Here is a 13632-nt window from a genome sequence, read left to right on the forward strand (position 1 = left end):
TGGGGAATCACTTGCTTTTTTCTGTAGCGTGGTACTACTATTAAATTTGGCAGAGTGAGGCAGCCACTTCGGAGCCCCCAAATAAGGGTGCAGGCTAGTGACAAGGGTTTTGAAGTTGTGCGTGGACTGCGGCCTGCCCTGCTGCATCCCCTAAATTATTATTCTGCCCTCAGGTGCAGTGGGGAATGCTGACTTGTCTGTCACCAGAGATCAAGTAAGATTCAGCTGCTTGTCTGATTGTCTTTTGTATAAGACATGAGGTGTGTGTGGGGAGATCTTGTCCTTTGCCTCAAGAAGCAAAATGTTTTGGGCAGGCCCTGTGTTAAAGGCACAAGAGAAGGAGGAACTTTTTGTTTCAAAAAGTGAGCACTCTAAACTCAGTAGTGGCCAGTATGGTGGCAGAGCTGTGGAGCTGCCCTCCTGATACTTACCTGGAGAGGACTGGGGCTATGTTGACACATCAGCAGAGTCAATATGTCACTTCCACTAGTATGTCCGCACAGCCCTGATCTCACTACTGCACTACACTGCCTAGCCCCACCCCGCTCCAGATAAGTGTCAGGAGAGCAGTTCACAGTTATATATTTAAAGGGCAGAGTTTTTTAACCACTGTGCAAAGAAGAGGGAATTTCAATGGTGGGCTCAGTTTTTCTCACCTCTCTCTGATAAGCTATACCTGCCGAAGTTAATCCTTTCACTATTAAAGACCCAGGAGCCCTGTTCTTTAGGAACAGCCCTGCTGCATTAGACCAATCTATTCCAGCATCCAATTTCCCATAGTGGCCAACTAGATAGCTATGGGATGTCAACAAGCAGAACATGAACATGATAGCCCCCCTCCTGCTGTTCCTCTCCAGTGCCAGGTATTCTGAGCAAGGGTGGGAAATGTTTTGGCCTGATAGTCCAGATGGCTATCTGTTCTCGCCTCCATAGGCCAATGTGACGCCCTTCCCTGGCTCTCCCTGTCAGGTTCCCACCTGCTTGTGGCTACTGCCTTTCACTAGGCACCACCAGGGACACCACCAGTCCAGACCGTCCTTTATATGGTTTCTCACTCTGCTCTAGCACAGATCTCACTAGATCCCACTGCTAGGCAACACCACCAGTCACATCCTGTAACCAATACTCCCAGAGACTTTGCCTGAGTCTCTCTCTAGCTGGTTACTTTTGCGACTGCATGCTTATGCTGTTCCCAACTCCCTTGTATCTTTATATAAAAAGCATACAACTCTGGGTTGCTCTGGATACTTGACTTGTTACAATTCCTCCCTTCACCGCTGCCACCATTAGATACTACTTCTGTTCAGCCTTGGTAATTACCTTGCCCTCCCTTCTGGTCTGTATATTCCCCAGCCAAGGATCAGGCCTTTGGTAAACCAAAGAAGTATTTATTTACTAATAACAAGAAATAACAAGATTACTTTTAGAATGTTTCACAAGCGTATGGTTTCATATATATAAATATTAGCCAAATCCAATCCAAACTTCCCTCAGAACTCTGCCAACCCACTCAACAACCTCTCTCTCTCAACTCTCTAACTCTCTAACTCTCTCCTTCCAACCGACCCCCCTTCATCACTCACAAACCTCCATTTATACCTTCAGCTAGCCAGCCACTCAGCCAATCATCTTCCAGCACACTTCAGCTTCTCACCCATGTACTGCCCCTTTCTCTCTCAGTCAATTACCATACATCACCCAAGAGACCCGCACTTACCATATTTACAGATGCTAACTTACAGGAACATCATAGCCAACTTTGACAGGTGGGTGGGACAAACCATTATGACATCAGGTAATTGACAGGTGGGTTGTTCTGCCTATTTGTCAAAGTCCCTTGTGCAGCACTTGCCAAGTGCCCGAAGGCAAGCTGGTTGTTAGGCGTTTGGGAACCACAGCACAATAAACTTTTCCAGCTCTATTTGTCAAAGTCCCTTGTGCAGCACTTGCCAAGTGCCCGAAGGCAAGCTGGTTGTTAGGCGTTTGGGAACCACAGCACAATAAACTTTTCCAGCTCTATGCTCAGCAAAGAGCAGAGCATAGGGCTGGCAAAGCTGCTTTCTGTAGGGATCAGTAGCATGACTGCATTCCCCAAGGGGAACTCAGTCATGCGCATGGCACCCGACTGGCGGTCAGTTCAACCCTGATTTCTGCAGGGATTGGCTATGCGATTACTGCTGGGTAATGCAGGTGAAGTGCTTTGATTGCTTGAAAGCACTATACAGATGATGATGATGATGTGTTGGTAGAGATACCAGCTGTGTTCTCTCTCAAAATCAGATAACATTTTTCCTCCTCAACCTTTTCTCAATGGAAAAATCACACAGCCTCCAGTCTGAAACAATAACTTTCTAGTCTCCCTCCATCTCTGAGACACTGGAGGGGAAACTGCACCCTGTACCAACCCCCTGGTTGAGCATCCACTTTTTCACTTTGAAATGAATTTCATTCTTTATCATTTTGACCTCCACCTTGCAGTCCATCTGTAATGAGTAAGTTCAGTGTTCATAGCCTTGGGGCCAATTCCAGAGGAAATTCCACAATAGCTTCTTTCAGTGAATCTATCACAGTCCCGTGACACCTTAAAGACCAACAAGTTAGTTATGGCAAAGGCTTATAATTAATTTTTGTCTTTAAGGCAGGGGTGGGCTGGCCAGATGTTTTTGTCGCCCTGGGCTCCTTCTGGGAGGAAGGGCGGGACATAAATAAAATAATAAATAAAATAAATAAATAAGATGTTTTAGGGCTCTAACTCTCATCATCCCTGGACATTGGCTATGCTGGTTATGTCTGGTGGCAGTTATGAGTCCAACAACATCTGGAGGGCCTCATGTTCCACACCCCTGCTTCAAAGTGGCTGAACACTCCTATAGCCATAATCCATGCACGTTTACGTCCTATTTAATTAAGTGAGGCTTACTGCCAAGTAGTGTGCTTAGCATGCAGCTGTGCAGTTTGAGCCACTGTGTGCAGCAGAAGTTGCCAACTTGGTGTTCATGGGTACAATGGTGCCCTTGAAGTCTTCCCCTGGTGTCCACAAAGCCTCTGAGCCCCTCCCCCATCTCCTTAGGGTTGTATTTAGGGTTGTCAGGCTCAGGGCCTGAGACTGATCCTATATCTTTAGGAGAAGAGAAAGTCAGCCAAGTGCAGGTGTTCTTGCAGCACTGTAATGGGAAAAACCACAATGTGGAATTCGCCCTTCCCCCTGCACAACTTTTAAAGATACAGAAGACGTCTTGGAGGCTGGGCCTCACTTGTGTTGAGCCAGTGACCATTTGAGACAGTCCCATGGTCACCATGGAGGCCACAAAATCCTGAGCCTGACCAAAGGTGTCCTCAGCATGGATGTTGAAGTCATCCAGGATCACTGTCCTGGGCTCCTCCAGCACCACAGCAGAGATCACTTTGCCCAGCCCAGCCAGGGAACTTGTTGGGCAGCACCAACAGCATTCCTAGCCTTTGTGACCCAGCATCAGATGCAGGCCCTCTAGTCCCACTCTGAGGAGGGGTTTCTTAGTAATGGAGAATGAACTCTGGTGACCACAGCAACTCCCCCCCCCCTCCAATCTGGCTTGGTACTGCACTGAATACTTTCTTTCGGGGGGGGGGGGGCACACACAGCACTGTTCAAAAATCCAAATATGCCCCCAGGCCTAAAAAGGTGGCAACCTCTACTAAACAGAGTTAGCTGAGCAGCATGATACATGAATCTTTTTTGCTTGGATACAAATCATATCCTACTGAGTTTTATGTGATGTACACAGAAAGGATTTACTCCTTAGAGGCGTGTCTGTGTTTGCAGCCTTACATCCTAATCCTAGTCATGGTTTTGCTGAAAAAAGTGAATGATTTCAGTGCAATCTGACATCCAAGTAAGTGTGCTTTGGGTTAAAAATCTAAACTATAACCAGGTCATAACATACAATAGTTCTCTGTAGGGACCTGCTGCAGTCCAGCTTGCTGCTCACTTTGATCTCTTCCTCCAGATGCATTACATAATTTGTATCAGAACTTGAATCAGATTTGGTTTTGTATGCCCCTGGCTTCCTTTGTCTTTGGGGTGGAGGTGGTGGTTACATCTATTCCCATGCAACGATGACATTGAAAACTGAGTGTATGAGCTTTCACGTAGCTAGAGGTTTAGCTTTAAAATTATTATAAAACTGCTTAAATTATTGCAAAAATGTCATCATTTGTATGAGAAACCATCAAAAGTAATTTTTGTTGTGTCTCCTCAAAGTAGTAATGAGGAGAGGGGTTGTAAAAAAGTTAACTGTAAATGTCTAAGTAAATAAATGATTTTTACACCATCTCAATGGAAACATAAGAGTACTGCTGGATCTGATCTTTTGATGTAAGTACGTATTTACAGTTTTGCAGTGAATTACAGATCAACACAAAAGAATTGTAATACCCAGAGATCTTGGGGTGGGGGGGGAGGAGAGAAGTCTGCATTAAAATATGAAGAAAATGCATGAGGGTCTATGCCGTTAATATTGTGTATTTGTGTCACTGAAACACCAGAATACACATTCAACCTGAAAATATAATGATATATATCCATGTATGAATATATGCAACAGAGGCTGCAGTTCTATGCTTCTAGCTGGAAATGGCACTAAGCTCAGACATATTTCTGAGTAGATTATAGGATTGCAGTGTAGATTGTGGGATGCCATTATAGACATGGATGTACGCAGTTATATGACAAGACAGCTTCCTATGTGTTAGAGGTATGTTAGGGCATGAGGTGACAGTGTAACCGGTAGATGCGGCTGGGCCTCCTAATGGTGGGCATTTAGCACATGTTATTGTTTAGGTACATATCTAAATATATAAATAAATGAGACAAAGAAAAGTATGCTCATCAGAGAAAGACAGAATTTGAGTTGTTTGAGTGGGGTGTGTGAATGTGGAATTGAACACAGAAAAGATTTAACAACCAAAAACACACCTAGAAAGATTTCACAATTCTTCTGCTTGTGTGTCATAGATGGCAGGCCTAAACTCTGCATTATCTTTGGCCTTTAAGACATACTTCAGTGGCAGGTTGTAGCTACCATATCGGGCTGTACTGATGTGACCTTCTGGGACCATAGGTTCTTGTTGGCATTCCTGCTGCCCCAAGAGAGACTCAGGAGTCTCCTCTTGCTTGTATCTGGGCAACTAACCACTGACACCTCCCCTCATTACTCCAGGCTGCCTTGCTTTTAACAGCTTTGTCATTGCCATATTCTTGTACAGCTCCTGTTCATTTCATTGAGCTCATGCAGGAGGATAACATCCCCAGGGGATTGTACTCCCTGTTAATATATAGAAGAGGGAGGGGAATGGATTTTCTGCTGCAGGCACCAAAGTGTCTTGGCCTGTTCCAGGGAAGCAAAATAACCTTGCCTAATTAGTGTATGCACATATGTGCTCTGTGTGTGTGTGAAAGAGGGAGAGAGAACCATTAAGAATACAATGAATGCTACATGTGGCTGAGTGACTCCCAATTTGGGGCAAAGAGAAACTTCCTCTATGTCAACACAATCCCATTCTAAAACCACACAGTGGGTCAGGCCTTACTTCCTCTGGATATAAGAAGCTTAACAGAATTCCTACTAGAATGCAGCTAGGGGAAAGGGCAGCTACCCCAGATTGCTTTACACTCAGAGCTGTTGTAAATTCCCAGTACAAACCCTGACTCCAGTATTTACTCAGGCAACACCATCAGGGGCCCCGACACCACGAAGAGTTCATTCACCTGCACATCTTATTTGTTACAGGTCATCATTGGCAAACAATGCCCTTCTCTTAGTTTCATAGTCCAAATAGGCCAGTCTTTACTCAAGAGAAAAATTAGACAGACATCAGATGTGAAATATTGTAATTGGTAGAAACCAGAAGGGGAAGCATTTCAGTCTCAGATCATGGGTTCCCTAGCCATGATTCAGAGTCATCGTACTCCAAACTCTTAAAATAAATAAATAAATAAAAGGAAGGCTCCAGTAAGTTTATAGCCACTAAATCAGTATATTCACATGTTTGGTAATGTGGAATTTGGTCTCAGCAGTTCCTGGGAATGGCTAGCTCCCTACAGAAAGTTCTTCTCCCCTTTAGGACAGTGTTCTTCAACCTTGGGGCCCCAGATGTTACTGGACTACAATTCATGTAATTCCTGACCATTGGCTAAACTGGCTGGGGATGATGGGAGTTGTAGTCCAACATCTAGGGAACCAAGGTTGGAGAACACTGCTTTAGGAGCCTGCACTATATGTCACCCAAAGCATCACACCCTTCCTGATTGGATCTTTGACTGGATTATTCAGTATATTTGTGCTCTTCATAGCACTGTGACACACCTACACTTGTATTTCTTGACGTATTGGCCTCACATTGTTTATGGCCCTGTTCACACGTTACAGTCAACGAGTGTACAGTCTGTGTACCTGGGTACAGAAGTAGTTGGGCTGTACACTCGTACAGTTATTCACATGTAACAGTCAATGAGTGTACAGTCTCCATTATATACACATTTGCTGCCAGGGAAAGAAAATGGCTTCAATGACACTTATTAAATGTGCCATTGAAGCAATTCCCTTTCACTGGCAACAAGGCAAGGCTTGCTGGGTCTGTTATACTTCCTGAAATTGTTTCCTGTCAAGGGGTACATTCAGTAGAGTTTTGGCAGAAATGGGAATGTAATTTTACTCTTTTCATTTCTCCTGCAGATTCTTAAGTTTTTAAAACCAAAACACCAACTTTTAAAAAGAAAATATCAACCTGTAACTATCATAATTATAGTTATTAAAATATTGCATTTTTCATTGCCTGTTATTAGAGTATGTATGGTTTTTGATATAAGCTTTCATGGAACAATCCTATACGTGTCTATACAGTCCTATAGAGATCAATAGAACTTATAGATAAATGTGTGAAAGTGCAGACCTAAATATATTGAATATTTATATATGAACATATTTTGAGGAGGAGGGGGCTGCAACAAAAACAAGCTGCCTAAAAGAGTATGAACTGAAACAATTTTTCCAACATGGTATTTTATTTATTTATTTATTTTATTATTTATTTATTTAATTTTTTTTATATCCCGCCCTAGTTCCGAATTTCGGAATTCAGAGCGGCGTACAATAAACATAATCTTAAATTGCTAACAACATAAAACAAAAACCAATACATATAATAGTATTATCCCTAAAAACAATTGTATCAGCACCAATTAAATATTAAAAGCTTGCTGAAATAAAAATGTTTTGGTCTGGCGTCGAAAGTCAATAAGAGAAGAAGAGGACCGTATCTCAGGTGGTAAATTATTCCATAAAGTAGGGGCTACAATTGAAAAAGCTTTCTTTCTGGTAGCCATTTGACGAACAGAGAAGGTTGATGGAACAATGAGAGTATGGTCATTTATAGATTGTACAGGCCGATAAGGTTTATATTCCGTAATGCGATCTGACAAGTATGACGGCGCTAAACCATGTAAGGTTTTAAAGGTTAAAACCAGGATTTTAAACTGATGTCGAAGACCGATGGGAAGCCAGTGTAATTGAAAAAGAAGAGGCGTAGTGCGAGCCCGCAGGCCGGTTCGCGTGATCATTCGGGCTGCTGCTCTTTGTACCAACCTTAGCGGCCGTAACGAACTGACAGGAAGACCGACATATAAAGAGTTGCAATAGTCCAGCCGCGAAGTTACTATGGCCTGGGTCACTTTTTTAAGATTAGATATATCTAGGAAGGGTCGAAGTTGGCGAACAAGTCTTAGTTTGGCAAAAGCCGCTTTGGAGACAGCCGCAATCTGAGGTTTTAAAGTCAGGGTTGAGTCCAGGATTATACCTAAACTACGGACTTGGGTCTTAAGTGGAAGAAGAACTCCATCTAATAAAGGTAAATTTCCAGCATCTTGAGTAGGATCTTTTCCGATTAGAATAACTTCTGTCTTTTCTGGGTTGAGCTTCAGTTTGTTTCTGTTCATCCAGTTCTGCACTGCAGCAAGACATTGATTAAGAGGGTGGATAGCCTCTTTAGTGTTCGGTGGAAAGGAACAGTAAAGCTGGGTGTCGTCCGCGTATTGGTGATAATGAATACCGAATTCTCTAATGATCTTACCTAAAGGTCTTACATAGATATTAAACAACATCGGGGATAAAACCGAGCCCTGCTGAATGCCATATCGTAGTGGCCAGGGCTCTGAATAATACTGCCCGAGGGCAACCTTCTGGGACCTGCCTTCTAAAAAGGAGTGAAGCCACTGTAAAGCCGAGTCTCTCAGTCCTATTTCAAAAAGATGGTCCAAAAGAATGATATGGTCGATCGTATCAAAAGCAGCCGATAGATCTAATAGGATTAGTAAAGACAAATTGCCCTTATCTAGTTCCAGCCGAAGGTCATCAATTAATGCAACTAAGGCTGTTTCTGTCCCGTGGTTTGGCCTGAAGCCTGATTGGAAGGAGTCGTAGTAATCGGAGGTGTCAATAAACGTTTGTAGCTGCTTAGCTACGACTCTTTCGATGACTTTGCTCAGGAAAGGCAAATTAGACACTGGACGAAAGTTGTTTAGCAAAGAGGAGTCCAGAGAGGGTTTTTTTAATAATGGAGTGACTATCGCTTCTTTCAGGCATTCGGAAAAGCAGCTTTGTTGGAGAGAAGAGTTAATAATTACGCAAAGCCAACTGGCTAGTTCAACTCTTGATGATTTTATAAGCCATGATGGACACAGGTCAAGTGAGCAGGTTGTAGGCTTCATTACATTTAATAACTGAGGAATGTCGGCTAGTTGAACAGGCAAAAGGTGGAATATACTGTCGGACAAACTGCTTCAGATATACTAACAGTAGAATGTGCCGGTTCACCTGTATCTAAGGTAGAACGAATCTGGGCAACCTTAGCCTCGAAGAATGTAGCAAATTCTTGGCTGCGAGCTTGGGAATGGGCTACATTAGACACAGGTTGTGGTATATGCAAAAGGCCATTCACTACCCGGTAAAGTTCTTTTGATTGATTTCCAGCTGAGGCAATTGCAGTCGAGTAAAAAGATTTTTGAGCTGCCAGTCTAGCTGAAGCGTATATTTTAGCCAATTTCTTAGCAAGAGCTTGGTCGAATAAGCTCTTTGTCTTTTGCCAACGCCGTTCAAGACACTGATAAGAACGCTTCATCTTTAATAGTTCTTTTGAAAACCAGGGAGCTGATTTAGATCTAGTCCCTTTCAGTGGGCGGAGGGGGGCCATTGCATCCACTGTATTTGTCATCATATTGTTCCACATATTAATCAGAATATGAATTGGCTGTCCCATGTGAGGAACTGGGTAGTCATAAAGTCTGGATACAAACGTATCTGGATCTAATAGTCGTATAGGACGGAACAATTTAGTAGTGGACGAGTTCTCAGAAACAGAGAGCATTGCTGATAGCCTAAATTGTATTAAATGATGATCAGACCATAGTAATGGAGAAATGACAATATTGTCTATTTGGAGGTTATTGTTATCTGAGTCTGGCTGGAAAATGAGGTCTAAAGTATGGCCTGCAATATGGGTAGGGGCCCTTATTAATTGTTGAAATCCCAGAGTGGACATCATGATCAGAAAATCCTGTGCTGTTCGTAAAGATGGAGATTCTGCATGAATGTTAAAGTCTCCCAACACTAAAAGCCTGGGGGACTTCAATAACAGTTCTGTAATTAAGTCAGATAACTCAGTCAAGGATTCCATTTGAGAATGAGGAGGCCTATAAATCAATAAAATAGCAATGGGATCCCGGTGACCAAACTTTAAACAAAGAGCTTCAAAACCGGGATGATGCTGACAGGGTAGTCTGGATAAAGGAATTGATTCACGATAAACAAAAGCTATCCCTCCTCCACGGTTGCCAAGCCTGGGTTGATGAACAGCAGAGTATCCTGGCGGACAAAGGCTCGTGAGATTGACTCCCCCTGAGTCTTCTAACCAAGTTTCAGTTATACATATAAAATCAGCATGTTTCTCATTGATAAGATCGGAGATGATTACAGTCTTATTATTAACTGATCTTGCATTAAAGAATAGGACTGAATAATCGAAATATGTTGATTTTTTCAGAATGAGTTGTTCCATTCCTTGAAAGATTCGAATGGGAGTTATTTTATAGTAGGAAGGGCGGGGGCTCTTGAGGTATTGAAAGGGGGTTTGCCGATCATATCTCCCTTTTCCTAATGTTGTTATTATAGGTCTAACTGTTCTTTGATTTAGCCAATCCTGTTGTTCAGTAATTCAGCCTCGGGAAGGTTCTTGGAGTTGAGTAGACCTCGTTTCCCGATCATGATCTTTTGGCAATGCTGGTACTTATTTATTTATTTATTTCATTTTTAAACCGCCCATAGCGAATAGCTCTCTGGGCGGTGAACAAAACAAGATTAAAATACAATATTACAATAAAATTACAATAAAATCAGCAACAAGTTAAACGAAAAAAAAAATTAAATGAAACACATTGAACATTAAAATGCCTGGGAGTATAGCCAGGTCTTAACCTGGCGCCTAAAAGAAAGTACCGAAGGCGCCAGGCGTATCTCCACAGGTAGGCTGTTCCACAGTTCGGGGGCCACTACAGAAAAGGCCCTAGATCTAATAACAATCCTCCGGGCATCCTGATGAGTTGGTACCCGGAGGAGGGCCTTGGATATTGAACGAAGTGAACGGGTAGGTTCATAGCGGGAGAGGCGTTCCACAAGGTATTGTGGTCCCACACCGTGTAAGGCTTTATAGGTCAAAACCAGCACCTTGAATCTGGCTCGGAAACAAATAGGCAGCCAGTGCAGGCGGGCCAGGACAGGTGTTATATGCGCAGACCAGCGGGTCCTCGTTAACAACCTGGCTGCCGCATTTTGCACTAGCTGAAGTTTCCGAACGGTCTTCAAGGGCAGCCCTACGTAGAGCGCATTACAGTAGTCCAGTCTAGAGGTTACCAGAGCGTGAACAACTGAGGCGAGATCGTCACTACTTCATACTTGTACTTCATACTTGTTGGAAAAAAGAGCCACTAGTTTTTTCATGGGGGTTAGATCTTCAAAGACCCTTACAATATGTATGTCTTGTGCTAATAGCAGGGCTTTCTTGGCATAGAAGAAACATGTTTTTTCTTTCGACAGAAATGATACTATAGCTCTCGATTTAGAATAATTATAAAAAAGATATTCAATTTTTTCGATATCTTTCGCTTGAATAAGTCCTGGAGATGATTCATTTATAACTTTTATTAGATGCTTCTTTCTTTCTATCTGGGATAAATGACCTTTTGGTTTTGGGAAATTTATAAATGCCAGCTTTCTGTGGCATAGCATTAAATTCCATCGATTAAGGTTTGATGTTCTATTTGAAGCTTTAGAGTTAATCATATCATAATTTGATTGGTCATGATTTGACCCTTCTTTGGTTTGTATAATAGTGTTCAATTTAGTTACAGAGACCTCGAGGATTCCTTGGGCATTTTGTTGTATAGATGTATCAGGTTTTACAACTAAGGCAGGCAAATCATGTTGTTTCTTTTTCTTCCTCAAATGTTTCTTTTTTTAATTATAATTAACTGCTTCTTTTGGGGCATCTAAGAGTTTAAACAATTTTCCAAAGTTCATTTGCTGTTTGTGATGGTTCTTTCTAGATTTTATATTTTTGCTCTTTTTAGGTGGTTGGGTTACTTGTGATGAAAATTTTGAACTTTTCTTTTTTTACCCACTAGGTGGGGCTCCATCCTTTGGGTTGTCTGGGTTGCCTGTGTATTTGTTGCTACAGCCATTAACTCCTTTGAGGTCTGGATTTCTTTCTTTATCGTAAATTCTATTAATGTTGTTAACAGCGAGTTTGCCTCAGCAGCAAAATTTGCTATTTGGGTAAGTGATTGTGATACCACTTGACACCAGTCATCTTTCCTTTGAAATTTTTTTTGAGAGAATTGATCATATTTCTTTCAGTCCTCCATCAAAAAAGAGATAGAAGGAAGTCTATGATTTGGTTCCTCGTAACTATCAGATGATTCCAATTGAGGCACCTGATTCTTTCCTGATTGGTACACCTGATTCTTTCTTGAGGACATCATAGGGTTGCCATATTCCAGTTCCACAAATCCAGGCAGGCTAATTTGCATATTATGCATATTATTTGCGTATTATTTGCAAATTAATGTTTGGATTGTCCAGTTGTTTTGTTTTTGTGCCTAGGAATCACCACCAAAAACTGAGGAAAGATGTGAGAAATCTTTTTTTTAAAAGCAACATTTTCAGCCTTAAATGCCTAGACTAGTTTCCAACACTATGGAGTATTTATTGATTGATTAAGAGGATTTATATCCTGCCCTTCTGCTGCTAAAAACAGAGCTCAGCACAGCTTACAAATATAATAAAAACAATAAAAATACACAATCAATATAAAAACATAATAAAAACACAAAATAGCAACAAACAAAGTAAATCAGGGCAGCAGTACGGTTAACCATTACATATACGATAAATTACATATACGATAAATTACATATACGATAAATTTCAGAGATGTGGTGGGTGGAGAAAAACAAGAAGCCAAAATGTTAGAAAAAGGAGTCTTTCACACCACATGCTCAGTTCTAAATACTGTTGCAGCAAGTTTTACAAGTTCCTCCAGTATTCCACTGGTGCAGGCACTCAGACATTCAAAGTATCTGTATGTTTCTTAGATTTTATAAAAGCAGAGCTTTGCTTAACTCAAAATTTCTTCTCCCTTTGATCAACCACATCTACACAGGTTCCACTGGGCCTGGAAGTGTGCAACAACCCCACACATACCTTGCTAATTAGATTACCAATGCCAGGATGTCTGTCTTATCGACTACTTTCCTGCTCCCCCCCCCCCCGCCCAAGGCATCATGAAAGACCCAGTCCTGGGCTCAGAAAGAAAATAAATATCTGGTTCTCTTCAAAGTACTCATAAGCCTCTTGTTTTAATTAAAATAATAATTATAAATTCTTGCTCTTATCACTAATAAGAGTTAATTATCTTGCATATGCTGCTGTTGCTTCTATGGCTGTAACGGAGTGAGGTTAAAGATAAGTGAAATGCAAATAGGAAAAAAACAACACAAAAGGCAGTAACACTTTCCTAAATGTAATACCATACCAACCACAACAAGATTCCTATGAGTAAGGCAGAAAACTCAACATCCCACAACCAGTCAGGATTCATAACCAAAAACCCAAACTAAAAAAATCCTGGCAGCCAGTCAGCCAAGGTCACAGAAATCCCCATGCAGCACAACCTGACCTGGGGACTGCAGTTAATGCAGAATGTTGCAGCACAATTGCTGACATGAGTGAGATCCTGTCAGCACATAATACCTCTGCTCTGAAATCTGCATTGGTTGCTGATTTGCTACCAGACCAAGTTCAAGCTGTGCTTTCCATGTTATGGGTGCCACATAGTACTTGTTCTGCTCTTGTAAGAAATCAGTCCTGTTAAGTGGCAGCACCTACGCTTTGGAACTCCTTGCCTATTGACATTAGGCAGACGCCTCTTTTCAGCACCTGCTAAAATCAGTTTTCTTGAGGCAAGCCTCTCCAGGCATGTGGAAGCTATTGTGTTTTTAAATCTGTTTTTAACTCATTGTTGGTTTTATTATTTTGAATGTTTTTA

The sequence above is a fragment of the Rhineura floridana genome, chromosome 3 (assembly GCF_030035675.1).
Source record: "Rhineura floridana isolate rRhiFlo1 chromosome 3, rRhiFlo1.hap2, whole genome shotgun sequence".
Taxonomy (NCBI): domain Eukaryota; kingdom Metazoa; phylum Chordata; class Lepidosauria; order Squamata; family Rhineuridae; genus Rhineura; species Rhineura floridana.